Genomic DNA, 27,715 nt, shown 5'->3' with positions numbered 1-27,715 from the left:
TCGTGACCGTTTTGCCAGTTTCTAACCCCCTCTACCCTCCCATCTCCCCTCTAGACAGGAGATGCCAACACAGTCTCAAGTGTCCACCTGATACAAGTACCTCACTCCTCATCAGCATCTCTCTCCAACCCACTGTCCAGTCCAGTCCATGTCTGATGAGTTGTCTTCGGGAATAGTTCTTATCCTGGGCCAACAGAAGGTTTGGGGACCATGACCACCGGGATTCTTCTAGTCTCAGTCAGACCATTAAGTCTGGTCTTTTTATGAGAATTTGGGGTCTGCATCCCACTGATCTCCTGCTCCCTCAGGGGTTCTCTGTCGTGCTCCCTGTCAGGGCAGTCATCGTAAACCAATTTCTTTTGAGATATAAAAGAGATTAGACAAGCAAGTGAGAGAAGCAGAGACTGGGGAAGAGAGATGCCTGAAGAAATGAAGATCACCCAGGAGCAGAAGCTTAGAAGAAGCAATGACCCTGCTCCAGAGCCAACATCTAGAGAAGGCATTTCCCTAGAGCCGGCACCATGAATTTGGATGTCTTGTCTCCTAAACTGTGAGAAAATAAATTTGTTTTGTTATAGCAGCACTAGGTAACTAAGACGCTTCCAGCCATGTGCATGCTTCATTCTTCAAACGTCTTCATGAGACCCTGGAACCTCCAAAATGCAGATGAGTTCCCTCCCTCTATTTACTATCAAATTTTCGACACCAGCCTTCATGTCCTTCAAGAGGACTTGAAGCACTTACTGATAAAGATCAAAGACCAGAGCCTTCAGTTTGGATTACACCTCAACATAAAGAAAATAAAAATCCTCACAACTGAATCAAGAAGCAACATCATGATAAATGGAGAAAAGACTGAAGTTGTAAAAGATTTCATTTGACTTGGTTCCACTTCTGCCCATGGAAGCAGAAGTCAGGAAATCAAGTGATGCTTTGCATTGCATAAATCTGCTGCAAAAGACTAAAGTGTTAAAAAGCAAAGATGTCACTTTAAGGACTAAGGTGCACCTGACTCAAGCCGTGGTGTTTTCAGTCGCCTCATATGCAGGTGAAAGCTGGACAATGAATAAGGAAGACTGAAGAAGAACTGATGCCTTTGAATTATGGTGTTGGAGAAGAATATTGAATATACCATGGACTGCCAGAAGAATGAACAAATCTGTCTGGGAAGAAGCACAGCTGGAATGCTCATTAGAAGCAAGGATGGTGAGACTTCGTCTCACTTACTTTGGACATGTTATCAGTAGGGACCAGTCCCTGGAGGAAGACATCATGCTTGGTGAAATAGAGGGTCATCGAAAAAGAGGAAGGCCCTCAATGAGATGGATTGATACAATGACTGCAACAACGGGCTGAAGTATAACAACAATTGTGAGGATGGTGCAGGGGTGTACAGTGTTTCGTTCTGTTGTACATGGGGCTGCTGTAAGTCAGGATTTGGGCACCTCCCAGGAACCATGTGCTCAGAGTAATCTTCTAGTTGTCCAATTCAGTGGCTTCTTCACAGAGTGGAAGACTTGAGTCTAGGAATGGGCCCTGGGGGTCATTTGGTCAGACATACCCCCAGGTAGGACTAGGACCCTTTCCCACTTGATTCTAGCAGATGGTCATTTCTTACCCCTCGTTGTACACTGTGGAACCTCCCCCCTTCTTAACCCTTCTACTTCCTGGACACTTGGTCTGCTCCCTCCCCCACTCCCTGCTTCCCATAGTGTCTTTTCCTCTTCCTGACCCCAAGTTGGCCCTAAGGTTTAGTCTTAGGTATTTTCTCCCTTTGTCTCAACCCACTTTTCCTCAAAGAACTAATCTATCTCACTTTTTCAATTATGTCTTCTATATGATTATGTATAAACTCGTTCTGATTTTTCTCCTGAACTTTATGCGTTTTCCAGCTAAGTACTGAGCTTATTATTTAAAACAAACCTATTCCTACTCTTTCCTATTATCCAGATTGTTTGCTATTTGTGTGTGAACAGAGTGATTATTTTCATAGTCATTGGTTGCTAGCCTTGTAGAAATTAATGTCAGTGAGGAGGAGACAACAGGTTGTTTCAGCAGGAACACAGTCCTTACCCTGTAAGTTTGTCTTCATGCCTCTTAACAGTACCACAAACTTCTGTCTTTACCTCGGGGACCCAGGATGGGCCCAAATCAGTAAATACAATTGCTACTGATTTTACCCCATGGTGTTTTCAACCAGTTGTGTTTTAGGCAGTTCTTAGGCTTCTTGTTTCAAGAATATTACCTAGCATCACCAACTGGTTGAAGGTGACCGTAGATGCTCAGCTTCTCCCACCATGGACATTCTGGTTATCCCCAGCAGAGAAACCCTTGGTTTTACGTTCATGTTGCTGTTGTTCTTAACCAGACCTTCACTAGCTCACATGGCTGCTCTTTGACACAAATACAGTTTACACTTGGTTGCTTTATTAATCTAGAAGCACAGTTCTGACTGTGCCACTCCTCCTTCAAAAACTTTCAGTGGCTTCCTACGTCTTACAAGATAGCCTTAACCTAAAGCTCATGGGCTTTAGATAAGGTCCATATCTGACCCCAAAGTCCAGTCTCACAGCAGCCACTCACCCACCCACTCCTTGGTCCCAGTCCAGTCAGACTTGTTGACTTATTGCCCCTCAACTCACTTTATACTTTCTTGTCTCTCTGCCTTTGACTATGAGTTCATCCTCTCACTTGACTGAGAAATTCTAACCTTGTGTATTTCTCAGTGAATGAATTAAGTTCCTGATATGTGTCGAAAACTGCCCCAAAACAGGCTGCCTCTGACCTTCTCAGCCTCAAATTCTCTTCCTTATTTGAACTTCTGTAGCAATTAGTTCCTATAAAAGTCTTTTGATGGTGACAAGTCATATATTATTATTGGATATTTTTATCTTTTGTTTAATTTTTTTTATGTAAAACTTTATCTCTGTAACTACATTGAGAACTTCAGGGTGGTTCCAGAACCTGCTGATAACAAAATCCCTTTGGGAGCCTTGTTGGAAAAATAAGCCATTCCTCCCCAGTCCCCATCCCAGATGAGGCGGGTGAGGTTGGGGAACCATTGTTTTTACAAAGCTCCCCACGTGATTCCGATACCAGCCAAATCTGGGATTCAGTCCTGGTGAGCTTTTCACTATGTAATTATTTCTTAGTGCAAAAGGAAGGATTCTTAAAAATTAACAGAAACCAACTCAGGCTAGCTGGAGAGAGAGCGAAAGAGAAAGATGATAGTTATTTGGTAAAAGAAGATGAAATTCTCATATTTTCTTGATTCCAAGATACCATAGGCTGTAAGATTCACAACGCTTTATCGTTTCTCAGGAAAAAGAAGCGCTTCCTTCAATATACACAATTTTGGAAAGTTACAGTTTACTTTTAATTCATAAGATTACCTACAGCTTTCCTCAGTATTATGTTACAACCAAAATACAAAGATTCTTTTGAACCGCATTTGTCTATCAGAGCTACACATGATTTCAAGACAAGTGCTGTTTTTTATAATCTATGCTCATAAATTTTGAACGTTGACACATCCTTGCATTTCTGGGATAAATCTTTTTATACGTACTTGATCATAATGCATAATTTAAAAAAATTACTTGCTGGCCTTGATTTGCTAATATTTGAGCTTTTTGCATCTATGGTCTTAAGTGAGATCGAACTATTAATTGTCATCGGGTTCCTTGGCCAATTCTGTATATTGCCATGATTTTGTTGGTAAGTGGTACCTTTAGTATTGACATAATAATTCTGAGGACTATTAAAGCATATCAGGGTTTTAACTACATTTCTTTTAGGTTAAATTTATAGTCCTAGATTTTTTGTAAGTAAATAACATTACTAAAAGTTAAATATCTTTCTCTGAAAATTAGCTGGAAGCTTGGAAAAAATAAATGTTGAGTAGCCAATGGATTATCTGTTGTACCTGAGTCGGTCACACTAACTTCTCCTAGCTTTCAAGAGTCTTGTTCTATTCGGATACATTTGGCGGTTCCTACTGCCTTTTGATTCCATTGCTGGACAAGTGACAGGCGTCCTTCTGGGTACACAGTAACTTTTCTTTCGGTGCTGCATCGTAATGGAATATTTTTGAAGACAGTTTTTCTCATTTAAAAAATTGAGGTATAATTTACGTTCAGAAAAGTTCTGAGTTTTAACAAACATATGTAGTCATATAGGCACCACCCTAGTCAAGATATCTGTAAAAACCAAACCTGTTGCCTTCGAGTGGATTCCGGCTCATAGCGACCCTATAGGTCAGAGTAGGACTGCCCCATAGAGTTTCCAAGGAGCGCCTGGTGGATTTCAACTGCCGACTTTTGGGTTCGCAGCTGTAGCGCTTACCCAGAACAGTTTAATCACCCCAAAAAATTGCCTCTTGGTGCTTCTGTAGTCAACCCTTTCACCACCCCCAGACCCGGGCAACCACTGATCTGTTTTCTGTCCCTGTGGTTTTTCCTTTTCTAAAATATCATATAAATGGAATCATACTGCATATAGCCTTTTTAGTCTGGTGGTACAGTGGTTAAGAACTACGGCTGCTAACCAAAAGGTTGGCAGTTCGAATCCACCAGTTGCTCCTTGGAAATGCTATGGGGCAGTTCTACTCTGTCATATAGGGTCGCTAGGAGTTGGAATCGACTTAAAGGCAACAGGTTTTGTTTTGTTTTTTTTCCTTAGCACAGTGCATATGAGATTTACCCATATTGTTGGGTGTATCATTAGGTGGTTCCTTTTTGCTGCTGAGTGGTATTCCATTGTATGAATGTACCACAATGTGTTTGTCTCTTCACCAGTGGAAGGACATTTGTGTTGTTTCCAGTTTGGGGTAGTAATGAATAAATTGATGATGAATATTTGTGTACAGGTTTTTATGTGTACATTGGTTTTCATTTCATTAAGGTAAATACCTGTGAGTGGAGTTAGTAAGTTGTGTGGCAAGTGTGGAAACCCTGGTGGCACAGTGGTTAAGTGGTACAGCTACTAACCAAAAGGTTGGCAGTTCGAATCCACCAGGTGCTCCTTGGAAACTCTATGGGGCAGTTCTACTCTGTCCTATAGGGTCGCTATGAGTCAGAATTGACTTGATGGCAGCGGGTTTGGTTTTTTTTTGGTTTGTAAGTGTATAATAAGAAATTGCCAAAGGTGGCTGTACTATTTTGCGTTTCCACCATCAATGTATGAGGGTTATAATTTCCACATCCCTGTCAGCGCTTGGTATTGTCAGATTTTTTTTTTTTAATTTAGATATTCTAGTAGGTGCAGTTTTATCATTTTGTGTTTTTAACTTGCCTTTTCCTAATGACTAATGATACTGAGCATCTTTGTGCTTATTTTCCTTGATATATCTTCTTTGGTGAAATATCTGTTTAAATCTTTTGCCTGTTTATTTTATTGGATTGTTTTTCTTATGATCATGTTTTGAATGTTCTTTTTATATTTTGGATACAAGTCCGTTATCAGATATGTTTGGCTAATGTTTTTTTGCTATCTGTGATGAGTCTTGTCGTTCTCTTAATAGTGTCCATTACTACAGCGCTCAAGTTTTTGAATTTTTTTTTGTTACTTTTTAAAAAATTGTGCATTTCCAGAAGAACTAGATGGTGCCCAGCCACAACCGATGACTGCCCTGACAGGTAGCACAACGGAGAACCCCTGAGGAAGCAGGAGATCAGTGGGATGCAGACCCCAAATTCTCATAAAAAGACCAGACTTAACGGTCTGACTGAGACTAGAGGAATCCCAGCGGTCGTGGTCCCCAAACCTTCTGTTGGCCCAGGACAGGAACCATTCCCGAAGACAACTCATCAGACGTGGAAGGGACTGCACAATGGGTAGGAGACAGATGCTGATGAAGAGTGAGCTACTTGTATCAGATGGACACTTGAGACTGTGTTGGCATCTCCTGTCCGGAGGGGAGATGGGAGGGTAGAAAGGGTTAGAAACTGGCAAAATTGTCACGAAAGCAGAGACTGGAAGAAGGGAGTGGGCTGACTCATGAGGGGGAGAGTAAGTGGGAGTATGGAGTAAGGTGTATATAAGCTTATATGTGACAGACTGACTTGATTTGTAAACGTTCACTTAAAGCTCAATAAAAATTATTAAAAAAAATTGTGCATTAGGTGAAAGTTTACAGAGCAAATTAGCATCTCATTAAAGAATTAATACACAAATTATAATACTGGTTGCCAACCCTGTGCTGTGTCGACGCGCTCTCATTCTCCACCCTGGGTTCCCCGTTTCCATTCGTCAACTTTTTCTGTTCCTTCCTGCCTTCTCGTCTTTGCTTTTGGGCTGGTGTGCCCTTTTAGTCTGGTATACATGATTGAACTGTGAAGCTTGTTCCTCACGTGTGTTATTGTTTGTCCTATAAACCTGTCTACTTTTCGGTTGAAGGGTGAACCTCAGGAGTGACTTCAGTACTGAGTTAAAAGGGTGTCCTGGGGCCATACTCTTGGGTTTCTCCAGTCTCTGTCAGACCAGCAAGTCTGCTCTTTTTTGTGTGTGTGTTTGTGTGAATTTGAATTTTGCTCTACATTTTTCTCCTACTCTGTCCTGGACCCTCTATCGTGATCCCTGTCAGAGCAGTCAGTGGTGGTAGCTAGGCACCATCTAGTTCTTCTGGGCTCAGTCTGGTGGAGGTTGTGGTAGTCGTGGTCCATTAGTCCTGTGGACTAATCTTTCCCTAGTGTCCTTGGTTTTCTTCTTTCTCCTTTGCTGCAGCTGGGATGGGACCATTAGATGTATCGTAAATGGCCAGAAGCTTTTGCATTTTTATTAAGTCCAATTTATCACTTTTTAAGATGCATTATACTTTTGATGTTTTATCTAAGAAATATTTAGCCAATGTGAGATCGGTAAGATTTTCTCCAGTGCTTTTTCCAAGACGTTTTAAGTTTTAGGTTTTACGTTTGGTAGATTTAGTCCATTTTGTGTTAAATTTTATACATGGTGTAAGGTATAGATGGAAGTTCTTTTTTTTTTTTTGCATATGAATATCCAGTTGTTCTAGCACCACAGTGAAAAGACTACCCTCTGTGTATAGAATTGCCTTTGGACTTCTGTTGAAAATCAATTGAGTATATATGTATAGGTTTATTTCTGACTCTGTTCTGTTCCACTGATTTATATGCTTGTCCTTTCACCAGTAGCACAGTCTTGATTGTTGTAGCTTTATAATAAGTCTCGAAATTAGACTGTGTGTCCTTCAACTTACTTCTTTTTCAAAATTGCTTTGGCTCTTCTAGATCTTTTGCCTTTCCATATAAATTCTAGAATGATCCTGTTGATTTCTACATAAAATTCTGTTGGCAGTTTGATTGGTATTGTGTTGAATTTATAGATTTGGGGAGAATTGACATCTTAACAATATTCCATCTTCCAATACATGAACAAGCTGTATTTCTCCATTTATTTAGGTCTTTTTGATTTTTTTCATCAACGGTTTGTAGTTTTTAGTGTATAAATACTGAACATATTTTGTTAGATTTAAACTATTTCATTTTTTTGGTGTAATTATAAATGATATTTTTAGTAAAATTTCATTTTCCAGTTATTCATTGCTAGTATAATTTCTTCAGTAGATTTTTTGTTATTTTTAAAAATATTTAAATCAGAAAATAAGTACCTGCAGAATCTAGAAAGCTAATATAATTAATAGCCAATTGTTTGTGGTTAGCCAACAAATAAAAATACATAATTTTAACAACTTAGGAGGCTGGGATATAGAACCAATTTTCAGCCCTCATCTGCCTCTGAACTATTTCCCTGAGCTTTTACTTATTTATTTATTTAACAATTGAATTTGTGTATTGATCTTTCATCTTACGACATTTTTAAACTAACTTACAGGTTCTAGGGCTTTTTTTGTAGATTCTTTGGGATTTTCTACATAATGATGACATCTGAATATAGACAGTTTCTTCAAACCAATTTATTGCCTTTTATTTTATTTTTTTTTTCCTTGTCTTATCATGCTGGTTAGGATCTCCAGTACGGTGTTAAACAGGAGTGGTGAAAATGAATGTCGCTGCCTTATTTCCCATCTTAAGGGGAAAGCATTCAGTCTCACACCATTATGTATGATGTTTGCTGTAGTTTTTCATAGATGCCCTTTGTCAGGTTGCGGAAGTTCCCTTCTACTCCTAGAGTTTTTATCACGAACGGACATTGAATTTTTAAAATGCTTTTTCTGGATCTATTAAGATGATCACATATATATATATTTTTCTTTTGTCCAGACTTTTTTTTCATAGAGGGCCAGATAGCAAATATTTTAGGTTTTGTGGGCCATAAGGTCTCTACTCAACTCTATTTAGTTCTCATGAGGTCCCTTCTCAGTGACTGAATTCTGCCATTGTAGCATGAAAACAGCCATAGACAATACATAAATGAATGGATGTGACTGGGCTTCAATAATCCTTTATTTACAAAAACAGGCTACAAATGGGATTTGGGCCACAGGTGATAGTTTGCTGGCCCCTGCTTTAGTATGTTGATATGTTGAATTATATTAGCTGATTTTCGAATATTGAACCAGCCCTGCATTCCTGGAATAAAGTCCATTTGGTTACGATGTATGAACTTTTTTATATATTGCGGAATTTGATTTGCTACCATTTTGTTGAGATTTTTTGTGTCTGTGTTCATAAAGAATATTGGTCTACAGTTTTCTGGTAATACGTTTGTCTGGTTGGCTGTAAAGGTATCGCTGGTCTCTTCTGTATCCTGAAAGAGTTTGTATAGGATTTTCGTTATCTCTTCCTTAAATTTTTTTGTAGGATTTGTCAATGAAACCATCTGAGCCTAGAGTTGTTTTTTTTGTTTGTTTATTTGTTTTGTGGGGTGGATTTTAACCACAGATCCAATTCTTTAATCACTATAGGACTATCCAGGTTATCGGAGCCCTGGTGGCGCAGTGGTTAAGAGCTTGGCTGCTAACCAAAAGGTCAGCAGTGCGAATCCACCAGCTGTTCCTTGGAAACCCTATGGGGCAGTTCTACTCTGTCCTGTAGGGTCACTATGAGTTGGAATTGACTCGACAACAATGGGTTTATCCAGGCTATCTGTTTGTTCTTGAGTGATCTTTGATAGTTTGTATCTTTTGGGTAATTTGTCCATTTTATCTAAGATGTAGAATTTATAGACATAATATTGTTCATAATATTTACTATTATTCTTTTAATGTCTTTATGAATTTTGATGTCTCCTTTTCATTCCTGATGTTTATAACTTGCATCGTCTCTTTTACTCTTGGCCAGTCTAACTAGAGATTTGCCAGTTTCCTTGATCTTTTCGAAGAGCGAGCTTTTAGTTTCATTGATTTTTCTCTATTGTTTTTCTGTTTTCAGTTTCATTAATTTCTTCCGTTACTTTATTATTTATTTTCTTCTGCTTGCTTTGGGTTTAGTTGCTCCTCTTTTTCTGGTTTCCTAAAGTGGAAACTTAGATCATTGATTTGTGACCTTCCTTCTTTTCTAATAACCTCCAGGCTTCTCCTTTTCTGGGATCATCAGGTTGGGAAGGGGAACATGGAGGTGTAGAATCAGTCTTCCTTCCTCCAAGCATTGATTATGAGAGCTTTAGTAAAATCTGTGCCATAGTCCTTCAGACGGCCCTAAGGCTTCTGTCTGGGAGTAGGACCGGTGAGGAGGAGGAGCAGAAGTCATGCTATGGACTGTTTTTCTCAAGGGAGGCAGTAGCCTGGTCTCCCAGCCCTGGTATCTGATAGCCTGGAACCCTGATGCTCATCAGCCTCCCAATGTGGGGGAGTTGGATTTGCTGTACTTTTATTGGTGGAAGGGTTCTCCCCCAATACTTCTCCCCCAGTAGTCTTTAGGGAAGCAGATTGCCACATCTTTCTCCCTTGGAGCGGCTGGTGGCTTAGAGCTGCCCAACGTTCTGTTAGCAGCCGAGTGCTTAGATCCTATGCTACCAGGGCTCCTTGAGGGTTACATTAAATCCCCACTATCTCTCCTGAGCTAGGAGAGGCAAGGGGAACTTTGAAGGATATAATGCAGGCAGTGATGGGCAAGAGTCTATGCAGAAATGCAAAACAAATTGGAAACCTGATGAAAAAATCCTTTAGAAGAGTAGCATGTGGAGACAGGGTGGTGACCATTCCCTCCCTCTTTGGATGTTGCTGGACTGGAGGGTGCTAGGGGTAATTCAGGAGCTGAGCCTCTGATTTTACTCTGGAGCAAGGAGGGGCTGACTGCCAGGTATGGGTGCCTTAGATTGTTTGGTTCTCTTGTCTTACTTTTCACCCGAGTTCACTGGGTTAGGAATGGGGTCTTTGGGCTGTGTCTTAGTTATCTAGTGCTGCTATAACAGAAACACCAGAAGTGAATAGCTTTAACAAAGAGAAATTTATTCTCTCACAGTCTAAGAGGCTAGAAGTCTGAATTCAGGGTGCCAGCTCCAGGGGAAGGCTTTCTTTCTCTGTTGGCTCTGGGGAAAGGTCCTTGTCATCCATCTTTCCTTGGCCTAGCAGCTTCTCAGTGCAGGGATCCCCGATCCAAAGGATGCACACATGCTCCTGGCCCTCCTTGCTTGGCGATAATGAGGTTCATCCCCTCTCCGGTCTATTCTCTCTTCTATAGCTCGAAAGATATTGATTCAAGATACAACCTAATCCTATAGATTGAGTCCTGCCCTGTTAGCATAACTGCCTGTAATCCTACCTCATTAACATCATAGAAGTTGGAATTTACAGCACATAGGAAGATCACATTGGGTCACATAATGTTGGACAACCACACAATGCTGGGAATCACGCCACAGCCAGGTCGACACACATTTTTGGGGGACAAAATTCAATCCATAACAGGCTACACCAGACCCTGTTAGTAGAACTGGTTGCATGATTGTCTCTGATTTGATGGGGCTGGGTCCATAGGACCTGGCGACAATAAGAGCCCTCCTGTATAGGCTGTAGGGTTGCTATGAGTTGGAACGAACTCAGCAGCACCTAATAACAACAATAACAGGACCCCACTCTTGGCAGAACACATTTACACCATCCTTACAACCATCAGTGAGGGGTGGTGAGGAGAGGCCATCTCCGACTGCCTTCGGAACACCCTGCCTCTTTGTGTGCCCTGAGGTCCCTACTTTCCTCTTGCCAAGGTCCAGACTCCTGGTAGAGCTGTTGGGGGATGAGGCCCCTGCTTTTCCTATGCAAAGTCAGTGAGTTAGTTATGGACGCTGCTCTTCCAGGCCTGTTTAGCCCACCCTGGACTGAGGCCTCACTGCTCTCTGAAAGAATCAGACCAGGACTTTTTCTAGAGAGCTCAGAAAACTTATCCAGGATCAGGAATTGGGTAAAGTTTGAATTTTGTCACCCTGAGATAATCAATATTACTGTATCTTAAAACAGTACTCAAATACAGGTCTGCTTGTAAATTTCCTGGTTAAAAGTGTTAATTTCCTACTGCATAAAAGATGAAATTCCAACTGTTCAGCTTGGCACATAAAATTAGACTCCTGCCATGCAGCATATTCAGAGTTATCATATGAGTGGCTGTAAACGCTTTTAATTTGGATAATGCTTTATAGTTCGCTAAGTACTTTCACGCATTTTGCATTTAATCTCTGTCAATCCTATGATATCATTCCTGTTCCCATTTTATAGTTGATGATCTGAGGCTTAGAGAAGTTAAAAAGAACTTGCTCAAGGTCATATGGGCAGAGTAAAACCAGGACTCAGAACTAAGGTGATGGCATAAAATCGGGGCTACTTGCTACTTCCTATCTGTGTGACCTTGAGCAAGTTTTTTTTTTTTTTTTTTAAATCTATAGAACAGTGATAATACAGCTAATGTCATAAGGTTTCTGTGAGAGTTAAAAAATAATCCAGGTGAGCACTTGGCATAGTTCCTGGTCCATAGTAAGTGCTCAGAAAATGTTGGGTATGATTATGATACTTTATTCTAACTGTTCTGCAATTAATGTTTCCAGTTTTTATTCCACTGTTGTAACACTGCTATAGTTATCTTTGTCCAAATGGTTTATGTTTCTGTTGTGTCATTTCCTTGGATTATGTTCCAAGAATAGCATTACCAGGTAGAAAGGTATGATACTCTTTTTTTGCTTTTGCTACACGTTGCCAAATAGCCCTTTAGTGGGATGACTACCATTGAACAGGTTGCTACTAGACCCATGTGAGTGAACTATCTCCGTTGGGTGGTACTTTCCTGTGACCTCTCAGCCCATCAGTCATTCTTAATGAGGGTAATAACTACCCCCCAAAAGACCAACAGACCCTAGACTGGTTGGAGCTGAACCTTATAAAATAGGTTGTGCCTATGGCAAGACATAAACCACGCTGGTCAGTAAAACTGTATTAAAAACACTAGGAACGGCTGGTCTCTGGCCTTGTTTTCTGTAGGACTCTGTGGGAGGTCTTTGCAAGTACAGTGTAGGTAGATAGGAAGGAGTGGTGTTGGAGGAGCTCTGGCCTGGGATCGCAAGGAGGAAGATAGTGTATGGGAACTACTTCTCATGGACTCTATAGGAGGGGCTTGGAAGAGAAAGTGGAAAACATTCATTTTCCATATCACAGACTGCATTGTGAGAACAGTGCTGATGGAGACGTGATGGGTGGTGGGAGCGCCACTGGTGGGAATGCTGGACAGTTGTCTAGGGTCAGTGCTGCTTCTATTTGTGCACCCTCTTGGCCCTCCCTGCCCTGAGGAGAGGTCCCAAGACTATGTCTGGTAACTGCCGTGGAGGCTCGGGTATGGTTGCCTGGGTCATCAGGACTTCTGGTTGGGACGGTGCAGCCAAGGGAGGAGTTCAGCGATGGAGGGAAAGTGGTTTTTTGGAGCCAGAGGAGTGTAGCAGGAAGAGCGTGGGACTGGGCAGACATGTTCGTTCTAGACCAGCCCTCAGTCTCCTCAGTGAAAGATAACAGGGTGGGACTGGATAGCTTCTGAGGTCCCTTCTTGCTTTGGGATTACATAACTCTTATTTGAGCATTATGTTTTAGAGAAACCCAGGCTTCTTGTCTCTAAGAGTCCTCCCTGTGAGGTCTATCTGGGTGAGGAGATGTGAGCAGCTGACAAGAGGAGGGTGCTGAGGAAGGGAGAACCAGAATGGGGCCTGGTATGTCCCATCTCAGCCTTCCAGCAAGATTTTATTCAAGTTGCCTTCTGTGTGAGGCCTTTTCTGTCCACTCTCTCTAAAATGTCAACCCACCCCCGATATTTCATGTTCCCTCTCCGGATTTTATTTTTTCCTTATACTTAATCCCTGTCCAACATAGTTTGTATTTTATTTGTCTGGCTACGTGCCTGTTTTCTCCACCAGATGGTAAGCTCCTAAAGGGCTGGGATTTTTGTGTTTTATGGGATGCACTATATCCCCCAGTGAGGGCAGCGGTGGTTTAGTGGTAGAATTCTTGCCTTCCATGAGGGAGACCCAGGTTTGATTCCCGAACAGTGCTCCTCGAGCATAGCGACCACTTGTTTGTCAGAGGAGGTTTGCGTGTTACCGTTTTGCTGAGTAGGTTTCAGCAGAACTTCCAGACTAAAACAGATTAGGAAGAAAGGCCTGGAAATCTACTTCTGAAAATCAGCCAGTGAAAACCCTATGGATCACAATGGCCTGATCTCGTTGTGCATGGGGTCGCCATGAGCCAGGGGCCAACTCGACAACAGCTAATAATAACAACAACACCTCCCAATACTAAAACAGTGCCTGGCACATGGTAGGCACTTCATGTATATTTGTTGAAAGTAAATGAAGGTGTTGTCATCTTGAGAAATGGGGTAAAAATTAAAAAAATATATACCAGTTACAATCTTTGAGGGTATCACTCTTCTGTTGATTCCAGCCCCCTGAGCCGAGCCTGCCCCGGGTCCCACCATTAGTAACACCCACTTCTGTAGGGATTGCTTTGGTTATCTATTGCTGATAACACAACCTGTTACGTTGGCATAAAACAACGATTCCACTATGCTCCAAGTTTCTGTGGGTCAGGAATTTGAACAGGACCCAGTAGGGATCGCTTATGAAGAACCAAATAGCTGGTGATCGAACAGCTAGGGGCTGGAATCATTTGGAGGCTTCTTCCCTTACAGTCTAGTGCCTCGGCTGAGATGACTTGAAGACTGGGCTCAGCTGGGACACGTGTAGCCAGAGTGCCTACATATGGTCTCTGTGTATGGCTTGGGCTTCCTCATAGCATGGTGGCTGGGTTCCAAGAGGTAGTGCCCCCAAGGGAAGCGTTTGGAGGGTAAGCGTTCCATTGAGAGTCAGGTGGAAGCTGTGTGGCCTTTTATTACCTGGTCTCAGAAATCACATAGTGTCACTTTTGCTATACTGTATTGGTCAAAGCAGCCACAAGCCTGCCCAGATTAAAGGGCGAGGGTACACGAACCCTCTCCCTTACCTTAATGGGAGGAATGTCGGGGATTTGGGGCCATATTTTAGTAGTGCCAGAGGGATCCTGCCATGTTCTCACCAGGCCCAATCTGGAGTTAACCTCAAATGAAATTAACCACATTCAGACCAGGAGTTACTGTGAATTACGGCTGTTTTTCTACCCGACCCTTTCACTTACTGAGCTTTTTCAGGGTAGAGTCCAGCCCATTTCACCTCTTTGCGGCACTCAGGAGATTATCTGGCGTGTAGTGAGGACTCAGTGAGTGAACCAGTGAATGAATAAATGAGTGAGCAAACAGGCTAAGGAATTTCGATGTTATTAGTGAATGGAGAGTCATCAAATGTTGTTGACCAATAGGACGCACACGATAAGAGCTGTGAACTAGGCAGACTGACCTAGTGGTGACATTCAGGATGGATTGGCGTGGGGGAAACCTCAGTGATAGGGAGGCCAGTGGGTCTCAAGTCCAAATATGAGACCAGGCCCTGGGCCATGCTGGAGATTGCAGGAGATCCAGCAAGGGGAGGAATGTGAGTGATTGTGACGTTCGAAGTTCTTGGAGACAATATAAGTGGTGATAGAAAAGAGAGAGGGAAAGATGATGTACTAACGATAGCTAATATTTATGTGGCAGGCGCTATGCTAAACTCTCATGAATTACAACAATGCTCTATGGAGGCACTGTTTTTGTTTTTGTTTTTTTATAAGTAGCCCTGGTGGTGCAGTGGTTAAGCACTTGGCTGCTAAGCAAATGGTCAGCAGTTCGAGGCCACCGACCTTGAGAAGTGTCATGAATTGAATTATGTCCCCCGAAAACTGTGTGTATCAATTTGGCCGGCCAAGATTCCCAGTATTGTGTGGTTGTCCTCTATTTTGTGACTGTAATTTTATGTTAAAGAGGATTAGGGTGGGATTGTAGCATCCTTACTAAGGTCACATCCCTGATCCAGTGTAAAGGGAGTTTCCTTGGGTTGTGGCCTGTACCACCTTTTATCTTACAAGAGATAAAAGGAAAGGGGAGCAAACAGAGAGTGGGGAACCTCGTACCACCAAGAAAGCAGTGCCAGGAGCAGAGCTCCTAGTCCGGGAGAAAATTGATGAGGAGGCTGACAAAGAGAGAAAGCCTTCCCCTGGAGCTGATGTCCTGAATTTGGACTTTTAGCCTACTTGACTGTGAGGAAATAAACTTCTCTTTGTTAAAGCCATCCACTAGTGGTATTTCTGTTATAGCAGCACTAGATAACTAAGACAGGAAGGAATATGAAGGAAGTTTCTGGGATGCTGTTAATAGCCAAATCTTGAAAGGAGCTTGGGTTACACAGTTGTATGCTTTTGTTAAAAAGCCATTTTTTGGTCAAAATCTCCACGGGACAAAAGACCTAGTAATCTGCTTCTGTAAAGATTACAGCCTTGGAAACCCTGTGGGGCAGTTCTACTCTGTCCTATATAGTCATTACAGTTGGATTTAACTGGAGAGCAGTGAGTTGGGTATTTTTCTCATAATTTTATTAGGAAAATTTTCAAATATGCATAAAAGCTGCAAAGAGTGTACAGTGAATACCTGTACACTCACCACTTAGATATTGAAATGGACACTTTGCTGTGTTTGCTTTCTCATGTGTCTGTCCATCCCTGTACCACACATCAGTCCGTCTTGTTTTTGTGATGAGTTTCGAAGTAAGTTGCAGACACTAGTACATTCCCCGCTAAGTACTTAAGCATATCATTAACTGGAGTTCAGTATTAGTTTACATTCTTTTTCTTTTGAGGTAAAATTTACAGTGAAATGTGCACATCTGGTATGTGCCATTGGATGGTTTTTGACAAAAGCATACAACTGTGTCCCCCAATCTCCACTCATGACCTGGCTGCTAGCCGCATCCCAGAGGGTTCCTTCATATTCCTTCCCAGTCAATCCCTGTCCCCAGTCCTCTAGAAGCAGCTGCTATTCTAGCTTTTGAAATCATGGATTTGTTTTGCCTTTTCAATAACTTCATGTGAATGGAATTGTGCAGTATGTGTTCTTTTGTATAAGGTTTCTCACACTCAGCATAATGCTTTTTTTTTTTTAAATTGTACTTTAGATAAAGGTTTACAGAGCAAATTAAGTTTCTCAGTAAACAATTAATACACATATTTTTTGGTGACATTGGTTGCCACCCCCATGACATGTCAACACTCCCCTCTTCTCAGCCTTGGATTCCCCACTACCAGCTTCCCTGTCCCCTCCTGCCTCTTCTCCTCCTTGCTTCTGGGCTGGTGTGCCCATTTAGTCTTGTTTTATTTCATGGGCCTATCTGATCTTTACCTGAACGGTGAACCTCAAAAGTGACTTCAGTACTGAGTTAAAAGAGTATGGGGGTCATACTCTTGGGGTTTCGCCAGCCTCTGTCCAACCAGTAAGTCTGGTCTTTTTTTTGTATGTGTGTGTGAGTTAGAATTTTGTTCTACATTTTTCTCCCGCTCTGCCTGGTACCTTCTATTGTGATCCCTGTCAGAGCAGTCCGTGGTGGTAGCCAGGCACCATCTCGTTGGACTCGGTTTGGTGGAAACCGTGGTAGTTGTGGTCCCTTGGTCTTTGGACTAATCTTTTTTTCCCTCGTGTCTTTGGTTTTCTTCATTCTCCCTTGCTCCAGATGGGAGGAGACCAGTGAAGTGTCTTAGATGGCCACTCACAAGCTTTTAAGACCCTAGATGCTACTCACCAAAGTAGGATGTAGAACATTTTCTTCATAAACTGTGTTATCAGCATATTGTGTTTTTGAGATTCATCCCTGTTTTGAGATTCATTACGCCTTTTTATTGCCAAATAGTACTCCATTACCTCAGTGTATTTACACATTCACCTGTTGATGGACGCGCTGAGCCATTATCAGTTTTGGGCTATTGTGAATAAAGCTTCTATGAACAATCTTGTACCGGGTCTTTTGTGTGTGTATGTGTGGGTGCGCGTGTGGACATAAGTTTCTATTTCTCTTGGCTAAGCACCTAAAAGTAGAATTGCTGGGTCATATGAAAATGTTTAGTTTTATAGGAAACTGCAAAAGTGGATATACATTTTGTGCTTCCACAACAACATGTGAGAGCTCTGGTTGCTCCACATCTTTGTCAACATTTAGCGTTGCTAGTTTTTTAATTTTAGCTGTTCTGGGTAATACATTAGTCATATCTCATTATAGTTTGTAATTTGCTTTTCACTGATGACTAATGATATTAAGGACTTTTACATGTGCTTATCCACTCTTTGTGTATCTTTCTTTCTGAAGTGTTATTCAAGTATTTTTCCCATTAAAAAATTTGGGTTGCTTGTCTTTTTGTTACTGAGTTTAGAAGTCCTTTAATTACTCTGAATGCCAGTTCTTTGTCAGATATGTAACTTGCAGATATTTTTCCCAACTTGTAGCTTGTCTATTCGTTTTCTTAACTGTGTCTTCTATAAGCAGACATTTTGAATTTTGATGAAGCCTAGTTTATCATTTTTTCTACGGTAATTTTGTTTCTGTATCTTAAGAAACTTTACTGGCCCTGAATTACAGAGATGATGTGCTTTCTCCTAGAAGCTTTATAGTTTTAGTTTTTATGTTTAGGCCTGTCATCCATCTCCAATTAATTTTTGTGTATGGTGTGAGATAGGGGTCAAGATTCTTTTTTCCCCCATGTGGATATTCAGTTGTTTCTGTCTCATTCATTGCAAAAATGCTTTCATATGTTTGGTATTATTTTTCTACTCATTTTGTAGATGAAGAAACTGAAATAGAGCTTGATAAAGTAACTTGTCCAGAGATCTCATAGCTGATAGAGACAGATTCAGGATTTGAACACAGACTGTCTGAATACAGAGCCCGTGGTGATTGTTTTTCAATAGTACATTCGTTCCTTCCTTCCTCCCTTCCTTCCTCCTTTCCTTCCTTCCTCCTTTCCTTCCTTCCTCCCTTCCTCCCTCCCTCCCTCCCTTCCTTCCTCCCTTCCTTCCTTCCTTCCTTCCTTCCTTCCTTCCTTCCTTCCTTCCTTCCTCCCTCCCTCCCTCCCTCCCTCCCTCCCTCCCTCCCTTCCTCCTCCTCCTCCTTCTCCTCCTCCTCCCTCCCTTTCTTATTGTGGTGAAAATATACACAACAAAACATACCAATTCAACAATTTCTAATGTATAGTTCAGTGCAATTGATTGTATTCTTCAAGTTGTACAACCATTCTTGCTGTCCTTTTACAAATTATTCCACCACCATTAACATAAACTCACTGCCCCCTGAGCAAAACTCTCCCTTTCCCCCCTCCCTCCTACCCCTGGTAACCACTAATTATTTTTGGTTTCTATATATTTGCTTATTTCAGGTAAGTGACTAATTTATTTCACTCAGCATAATATTTTCAAGGTTCATCCATGTTGTGGCATGCATTAGGACTTCATTTCTTTTTATGGTTAGGTAATATTCCATTACTTTAACTACCTCCTGAAATGGTTGAACATCAGCCATTTCAGGAGGTAGAATATGATCAAGAACTGATGGTACTGAAGGAAGAGGTCTAAGATGCACTGGAGGCATTGGTAAAAAACAAGGAATTGACGGAATATCAGTTGAGATGTTTCAACAAATGGATGCAGTTCTGGAAAGCGCTCGCTGGTCTATGCCAAGAAATTTGGAAGACAGCTACCTGGCCAGCTGACTGGAAGAGATTCACATTTGTACCCATTCCAAAGAAAGGTGATCCAACAGAATGCAGAAATTATCATCGATACCATACACAAGTAAAATTTTGCTGACGATAATTTAAAAATGGTTGCAGCAGTACATTGATGGGGAGCTGTCAGAAATTCAAGCCAGATTCAGAAGAGGACATGGAATGAGGGATATCATTACTTATGTCAGATGGATCATGGTTGAAAGCAGAGAATACCCAAACAATGTTTCCATGTGTTTTATTGACTATGCAAAGGCATTTGACTGTGTGGATCATAAAAAATTATGGATAACATTGCAAAGAATGAAAATTCCAGAACACTTATCTGTGCTCATGAGAAACCTTTTACTTAGACCAAGAGGCAGTCATTCAGACAGAACAAGGGGATACTGTGTGGTTCAAAGTCAAGAAAGGTGTGTGTCAGCATTGTATCCATTCATCATACTTAGTCTGTATGCTGAGCAAAAATAATCCGAGAAGCTGGACTATATGAAGGAGAACGGGGCATCAGGATTGGAAGAAGAGTCATTAACAATTGTGATATGCAGATGACACAACCTTGCTTGCTGAAAGTGAAGAGGACTTGAAGTACTTACTGATGAAGATCAAAGACCACAGCCTTCAGTATGGATTATACCTCAGCATTAAAAAAAAAATCCTCACAACTAGACCAATAAGCAACATCATGATAAACAGAGAAAAGATTGAAGTTGTCAAGGATTTCTTTTTACTTGGATCCACAATCAACACCCATGGAAGCAGCAGTCAAGAAATCAAACGATCTATTACATTGGGCAAATCTGCTGGAAAAGACCTCTTAAAAGGGTCAAAAAGCAAAGATGTCACTTTTAGGACTAAGGTGCGCCTGACCCAAGCCACAGTGTTTTCAGTCACCTCATATACATGTGAAAGCTGGACAGTGAATAAGGAAGACCAGAGAAGAATTGATGCCTTTGGATTATGGTGTTGGTGAAGAACATTGAATATACCATGGACTGCCAGAAGAATGAACAAATCTGTCTTGGGAGAAGTACAGCCAGAATGTTCCTTAGAAGCAAGGATGGCAAGACGTTGTCTCAGAGACTTTGGACATGTTATCAGGAGGGACTAGTTCCTGGAGAAGGACATCATGCTTGGTAAGGTAGAGGGTCAGTGAAAAAGAGGAAGATCCTCAGTGAGATGGATTGACATAGTGACTGCAACAATTGGCTCAAGCATAACAACAATTGTGAGGATGGCACAGGACTGGGCAGTGTTTTGTTCTGTTGTACATGAGTCACTATTTGTAGGAACCAACTCAGTGGCACCAAACAACAACAGCAATATTCCGTTGTTATATGTATACCACATTTTGTTTGTCCATTCATCTGTTGGTGGGCATTTAGGTTGTTTCCACCTTTTGGCTATTGTGAAAATTGCTCTAATGAACTTTGGTGTACAGGTCTGTTTGCATTCCTACTTTCATTTCTTCTGGGTATATACTTAGGATTGAGATTGCTAGGTTATATGAAAGTTTTGTGTTCAGCTTTCTGAGGAGTGACCAAAATGTTTTCCACAGTGGCTATACCATTTTACATTCCCGCTAGCAAAGAATAAAGGTTCCTGTTTCTCTACAACCCCACCAACACCTATTGTTTTCTCTTATTTTGATCCTTGCCATTCTAATAGAGTTGACAGGTATCTCATTGTGGTTTTGATTTGTGTCTCTCTAATGGCTAATAAAAGGAGCCCTGGTGGTGCAATAGTTAAAGCATTCAGCTGCTAACCAAAAGGTTGGTGTTTTGAACCCACGAGCTGCTCCACAGGAAAAGATGTGGCAGTTTGCTTCCATAACAATTGACAGCCTTGGAAACCCTATGGGGCAGCTCAGCTGTATCCTGTAGGGTTGCTATGAGTTGGAACTGACTCAGTGGCAGTGGGTTTAGGTTTTGGAATGGCGAATAAAGTTGAACATCTTTTCATGTGCTTATTGGCCATTTGAATATCATTGGTGAATTGTCTGTTCAAGTTTTTTGCCCATTTTTTGATTGGGCTGCTTGTCTTTTTGTTGTTAAGAGTCTGTGTTTTTAACCATTGTGCTATATTTCCATCTCATGCTGATGACTCTGAGATTTTCAACTTGAGTGCCAGGCAGCTGAGTGTAAAGCATTGGCAGAGAAATCAGGAAGGGGGGTGAGCTCACTTTTAGATTGAGTTTGAGGAGCCTGTGAGATACCTGAGTGGGCATATTGGGGAGAAGGTAGAAACAGAATGGAATAACTTGGAAGAATGAATAGGAAGGGGGGAGTTAAGAAAAGGAGGAGGAAGTACAGGGTGCTTAATAGTAATGTTATTAAGCCTAACCTGGACTTCACTTTTTTTTGTTTGTTTACAGTCAGGGGATTTGTGCCCTGTCACATGGACTCTGGTCCAGAAGTTTTAGGTCTTTTATAGTTTAAGTGGTAACAGTGATATGAGCAAGAGTCACAGGTCGTCATACAGTTTTTAGAGTTACTGTTCCGCTCCTCAGTTCAGTACATAGTGTCTGGGGTCTGAAAAGGTTACAAGAGGCCGTCCAGGATACAACAATCAGTCTCTATATGCCTGGAGCAGCAGAGGAAGAAGGAGACCCAGGAATTAGAGAAGGAACTGGATTGCAGATCTGCAACGGTTAAAATTGTGTGTCAACTTGGCTAGGCCATGATTCTCGGTGGTTTGATAGTTGTATGATGTTGTGATCACTTCCATGATGACATTTGATATTATGTGATCACCTCCATGATGGGATCTGCTGTGAGTAGCCAATCAGTTGAAAAGGAGTTTCCTTGGGCATGTGGCCTGCATTGAATATAAGTGGACATCATGACAAGGCTTGTGGGCTTTTGTTCGTTCTGGATCCTGAAGCTGGCTCCTGTTCATCTGACCTCTGGTTCTTGGGACTTGAGCTAGCAACTTACCTGTGGTCTTCCCTGCCAATCCTGGGACTCATTGATCTCCATAGCCTCTGAGCAAGAGTCCTGCTCTCCAACCTTCCCATCTTGGGTTTGCCAGCCCCTGTGGCTGTGTGAATCAGGGGAAGCCTCTATCCTGACCCAAAGACTTGGGATATTCCACCCTAGAGAACCTCGTGAGCCATTTCCTTGATATAAATCTCTCTCTGTATATTTATATATTTATATGTTTTTCTGGTTTTGCTTCTCTAGAGAACCCATCCTAAGACAAGGTCTAACTGCTTCCATGAACTACTGCCTCCTTAGCCATAAGACCAAAAGAACTGGATGGCGCCAAGCCACCATTACTGAACGTTTTGATCAAGGAATCAGTAGGTGAATCCTGATCAGAAGGAGAAAAAATGTAGAACAGAATTTCAAATTCTTACAGAATCAGACTTACTGGACCTATGAGACTTGAATAACCTCCAAATCTATTGCTCTGAGAAAATCTTTAAACCATGAATGGAAGTTATCCCCTGAAGGCATCTTTAAACTAAACAACTATTTAGCTAAATTAGTAAAGAATGTTTGTCACAAGTGTTGGGCTCTTTTAAAGAATTTATCTATATGAGATCACATTGTCAACAGTAACTCTAAAGCATAGATGAGGAGTTTAGGGAGTAGTGAGTCTAAGTCAATGGTGATGAAACAATATGGGTAAGAATAGTGACACAGTGTGAAGTATGTACTCAATGTTATTGAATTGTACATTTAGAAATTGATGAATAGGCATATGTTCTGTGTGTATTTTCACCAAAAAAAAAAAAAAAAAAAAGTCACAAGGCCAGAGAAGGTAAACACAGTAAGTGGGAATGGGGAGTCAGCAAGCATCAAGATAAAAGTGTGTATTCTGTGTCAAACAAATTTGCTTTCAGGCCTTAATCCCAGCCCTGCAGCTCAGGCAAGCGGCTTCATTTCTATACCTAATTTTCTTCATCTGTAAATTGAAGATAACCCCAACCTCACTGAACTAAATTTGGCAATGGATTTAAGGCCCTTAGCACAGTATCTGGCACATACTAAACACTCAATAAATGGTGTGTTAGTTACTTTCATTAAGAATCAGTATTTTAAGAATATGCTTGGGGCCTGAAATACAGCAGGCCTTCAGGGAAGCATGCGAATGAACACGTGAAGTCCAGAGTCACAGAAAATTCCCCAACCTTAATTGTACATTGTGATCGTTAAGGTTGTATGTCAACTTGGCTGGGCCATGACTCTCAGTGGTTTGGCAGTTATGATGTAGTTTGTAGTCATATGATGTTGTGATCACTTCCATGAAGAGATTTGATACAATGTGATCAATTCCATGATGGGGATCTGCTGTGACCAATCAGTTCAAAGGGAGTTTCCTGGGGAGTATGGCCTGCATCCAATATAGGTGGGCTTTCTGGCAAGGCTTGCAGACATTTGCTTGCTCTGAATCCTTCTGGTTCTTGGGATTTGAGCTAGCAGCTTACCTGCCACCTTGCCTGCCAATCTTGGGATCTGGCTGTCTTCGCAGCCTGTGAGCAAGAGCCCTGCTGTCTGACCTGCGGATCTTGGGTTCATCAGCCCCTGTGGCTACATGAATCAGAAGCATCCAGCCTGATCCATGGACTTGGGATGTTCCAGCCTCTACAACCATGTGAGCCATTTCCTTGATATAAATCTCCCTCTAGATATATTTAAATGCTTTACTGGTTTTGCTTCTCTAGAGAACCCAGCTTAAGATACACACCTTGGCATTTTAGAACAGATGGCCAGGACATCAGAGTAAAAAGCTAGGATCATGAAATGGAACTGTTCTCTAAATACTCAAAGTGGCTCAGGAGGCAGCCCAGATGGCTGACACTGAGCCAGTGTGGCCTTGCAGGCTTACTTAGGAAGAACCCAGCTGGCCCAGATTCTGGGTAGGGTCTGTTCAGGCCCCAGTTCTAGAGTGGTGGGCAGGGAGGAAGCTCGTGCTCAGACTGCTCAGAGTGAGCAGAGAGCTCCTAGACAAAGAGGAAGAACACCCCTGCGTGCAGAAGGGATATCACCTAGCAGCGTTGTTGCAGATGAATCACAGAATCACAGTCTATCTCTGGTTTTGATGAATATGTCCTGAAAGATCTAGCTGCACTTCTAGAAAAACTTGTTTAAATGGAGTTTGTATGATTAATATTTTGAGCCCAGTCCACTCTACATGTGAACAGCAAACAGAATGAATCAAATATTCATTGAGTGTCTGCTGGGAACCAGGCTTTGCCAGGTGAGGACCCTGTTCTGCCCTCTAGGAGCTCAGGATCTCCTCAGGGAGATGCACATTCACAGAGTTATGTGGTAAGTGCGAGATTTAAATGGCAAGCAAGTGAAATGTCTGGGAGACAGCCTGGGCCGAGGATATGAATAAACACCTTCATGGGCTGTAAAACCAGTGGGTAGGCATTCAGGCCCTTTAGCATTTCCTCCAGGTTCACCGCCTTCTCCTGTCCAGGAATAAAACTAACGTTTGAGTGTTTACTGTGAGCATGGAACCACATAGACGTACTTTAAATAGGTTAACTCATTTACCCTTTATGATGACCCTAGGAGGTGAGCTCTGTTAGTATCCCCATATTTCAGAAGAGGAAATGGAGAGGCACAGAACCTAGGACACTTATGCATGGTCACATAGTTTGTGAGTGGTGGAGCCGGGATGTGAGCCCAGCAGTCTCCCTCTAGAGTCTACCTTGTTAGACCCTCTAGGGCCTTGCTGGTTGGTTAGTATTATACGGAGCTCCGCTTTCCAGCATAGAGCAGGAACAAGGTTAGTGATATTTCCTTCGTGGTCTTAGCGTGCAATTGCACAGAGCCCAACCAGTTTTTAACACTAAATATGGACTCCTGTATATTTTGGCCTGGCACTAGCTCAGCTATTCGTAATTTCAGAAGAGGAGGCAGCAAGACCGAGCTGTGTTTACTGAGCAGTTTAGACTGTCTCAGGGCACAGCTTTGTGGGCTTAGCACGCTGTGAGTGAGTACTTTTTTACAATCCCTGGCAAGATGACAGCATCTTGGGCTCTGATACAAGAATTACTCTCAGACAGGACATTTTTCGGTGCCATAAATTTAACCAGCTGGAATTCTTTTCCATCCTATTCAACCTTGGAAGTCAAGAATTTTGCCTTTTATTAGGAAATCTGCATTTCATTGTATAGATAGAACACTATGTCCTTGGCTCAGTGATCCTCCAGAGAAGCTGGGTCTTTATTTTATTTCATGCTCCGGGTATTGTAAGGGCTCAAAGACCAGCAAGTCTGTTTCAGGCATGAGAGGCTGGAGACTAGCAATGCCCTGATCAAAGAATATAAGAAGCAAACTGTCCACTCCAGAGCAACCACGCCTTGTTTGGGAGAGTGGGAGAAGAAGCACGAGTCGAGGACATGAGAGCGATGCTGGCTGCTCAGCACTGTGCCTTCTACTAGGTCTCTGGTCTGGAGCCCTGTGCTGGGCCTGCAGGGAGATGGCTACCGGTACACCATCCAAGGTGGAGCTACAGAGTTGGAGGAGGGATATTTTAACCAACATACCCAAGTCATTCAAATAGTTCTTTTTGGAAAGTATGTACCTGTTTTGTTGATGCTGCCATTGTTCAAAAGTTTTTGAAATCTGAGTTTTAGAATTGTGTGTAAGGGCTTAGGACAGTCTTTTGAGTCTAAGTAGTTCCTTCTTTCCTGGGGGTGGGGGGTACTCTTTTTAGCTGCATCTGAAAAATATTGAAAATCTATCAGTTAAAGATTTATATATGACAAATGCATAATGTCATGTATCCACCATTACATTATCATGCAGAATGGTTTTACTGCCCTAAAAAATCCCCTGTGCTCCTCCTATTCATGCTTCCTTTCCTTCCCCCGAACCCCTGGCAACCACTGATCTTTTTACCGTCTCTATAGTTTTGACTTCCAGAATGTGATATAGTTGGAATCATATGGTATAACAGTATATAGCTTTTTCAGCCGGACTTATTTCACTTAGCAATATGCATCTAAGGTTCCTGTATGTCCTTTCCTAGCTTGGTAGCTCATTTCTTTTTATCACTGCATAATACTTCATTGTGTGGATGTACCACAATTTGTTTACTCACTCACCTATTGAAGGACATCTTGGTTGCTTTCAAGTTTGGGCAAGTATAAAGAAAGCTGCAATGAACATTTGTGTGTAAGTTTTTGTGTGCACATGTTTTCAACTCATTTGGCTAAACACTTGAGAGTGTGATTGCTGGATCATATGGTAAGCCTATGTTTAGTATTAAGAAACTGCTAGACTGTCTTCCAAAGTGGCTCCGCCATTTTGCATTCCCACCAGCAATGAACGAGAGTTCCTGTTGCTCCATATTCTTGCCAGCGTTTGGTGTTCAGTGTTTTGGATTGTAACCATTTCAATAGTAGTGGTATCTCATTGTTGTTTTAGTTTGCAATTCCCTAATGACGTGTGATGTCAAGCATCTTTTCCTATGCTTATTGGCCATCTGTCTGTCTTCTTTGTTGAGGTGTCTGCTCAGCTCTCTTGCCCATTTTCTAATTGGGTTGTTTGTTTTCTTATTGTTGAGCTTTAAGAGTTCCTCAGTGTATTTTGGACTTTATCGGATATATGTTCTGCAAATATTTTTCCCAGTCTGTGACTTGTCTTTTCATTCCCTCAATAGTGTCTTTTGCAGAGAAGTTTTTAATTTTAATGAAGTCCAACTGATCGATTTTTCCTTTATAGATTTTTCTTTCGTTGTTTTATCTAAAAACTCATTGCCAAACCCAAGACCACCTAGAGTGTCGTGGATACATGATATTATGCACTTGTCAAAACCCATAGAACTGTGTAACAGGAAGAGGAATCCTAATGTAAACTCTTAATAGTAATGTGTGAATATTTGTTTATCATTTGTAGCCAATGTACCAAAACTAACGCAGGAGGAACTACATGCAGGGGGAAGGAGGAAGTATATGGGAATGCTGTACTATCTGCGCTATTTTTCTGTAAACCTAAAATTGCTCTAAAAAATACTGAAAATTTTATATGTGTATATAAATTTATTGTTTCCACCACTAGGAGAAATTACTGGTAACAGCTCGGTGTCCACCCTTATCAAAACCAGATGATATCAGTCATTTAATCTTCTGTCAACCTAACAGGTCATAAATGCTAGCTCATTGTTAATTTAATTTGTACTTAGCACTAGTGAGGTTGTTGGGCAGGGCTCCATGCTTTTTGGCCATTTGTGAATTGCCTGTCTTGTCGTTGGCTCATTTTTCTCTTAAACTGTTTGTCTTTTTCTTCTTGATTTATAGAAGCTGTATATGCTAGTGATATTTAAGCAGTCTTTTTAATATCCTGTGCTATGGCACAGCTTCAGCTTTCAAACATGGATTCGATATTTGGAAATGGGTGACATGTGACATGATAAGTCAGGCTGACTCTACTTGAATGGTGCCATTCCAGTAACCATATGTTTGGAAGCATTTAAGCCCGTCCTGGACTTGGAGTCTGACATAATCAGGAATAGGCTGTGCTGGGAGGCAGGTTTGGGACGAATAATTGGTTGACTAGTTGAAAAAGCTGATGAAAACGTCATGTGTACATACCTTAAACATTTTAACTTAAAACATGTAATGTTAAACACTTAGTTGCCAAATTTTTGTTATGGGACCTAGACCTTTCCTTTAGCCTGTGGGTCCCCTGG

At 41.6% G+C, this 27,715-nt stretch overlaps 1 protein-coding gene across 4 annotated transcripts in view; it reads left to right on the top strand.

Moving 5' to 3' along the window:
• Positions 1–27,715, top strand: part of MYLK (myosin light chain kinase) — a 337,690-nt gene that overhangs the window by 15,804 nt on the left and 294,171 nt on the right. The window contains exon 1 of one of the 4 annotated variants that reach the window (XM_049878365.1): positions 25,286–25,598. The exons of the other annotated variants lie outside the window; for them this stretch is intronic. The gene's annotated coding sequence lies outside the window, so the exon portion shown is untranslated. Of the gene's footprint in view, positions 1–25,285; positions 25,599–27,715 lie in introns of those variants that run through there. 4 annotated transcript variants of the gene reach the window in all.

This window comes from Elephas maximus, chromosome 1 (genome assembly GCF_024166365.1).
Source record: "Elephas maximus indicus isolate mEleMax1 chromosome 1, mEleMax1 primary haplotype, whole genome shotgun sequence".
NCBI lineage: Eukaryota > Metazoa > Chordata > Mammalia > Proboscidea > Elephantidae > Elephas > Elephas maximus.
The sequence above is the reverse complement of the archived record's forward strand: the minus strand, read 5'-3'. Positions and strand labels throughout refer to the sequence as shown.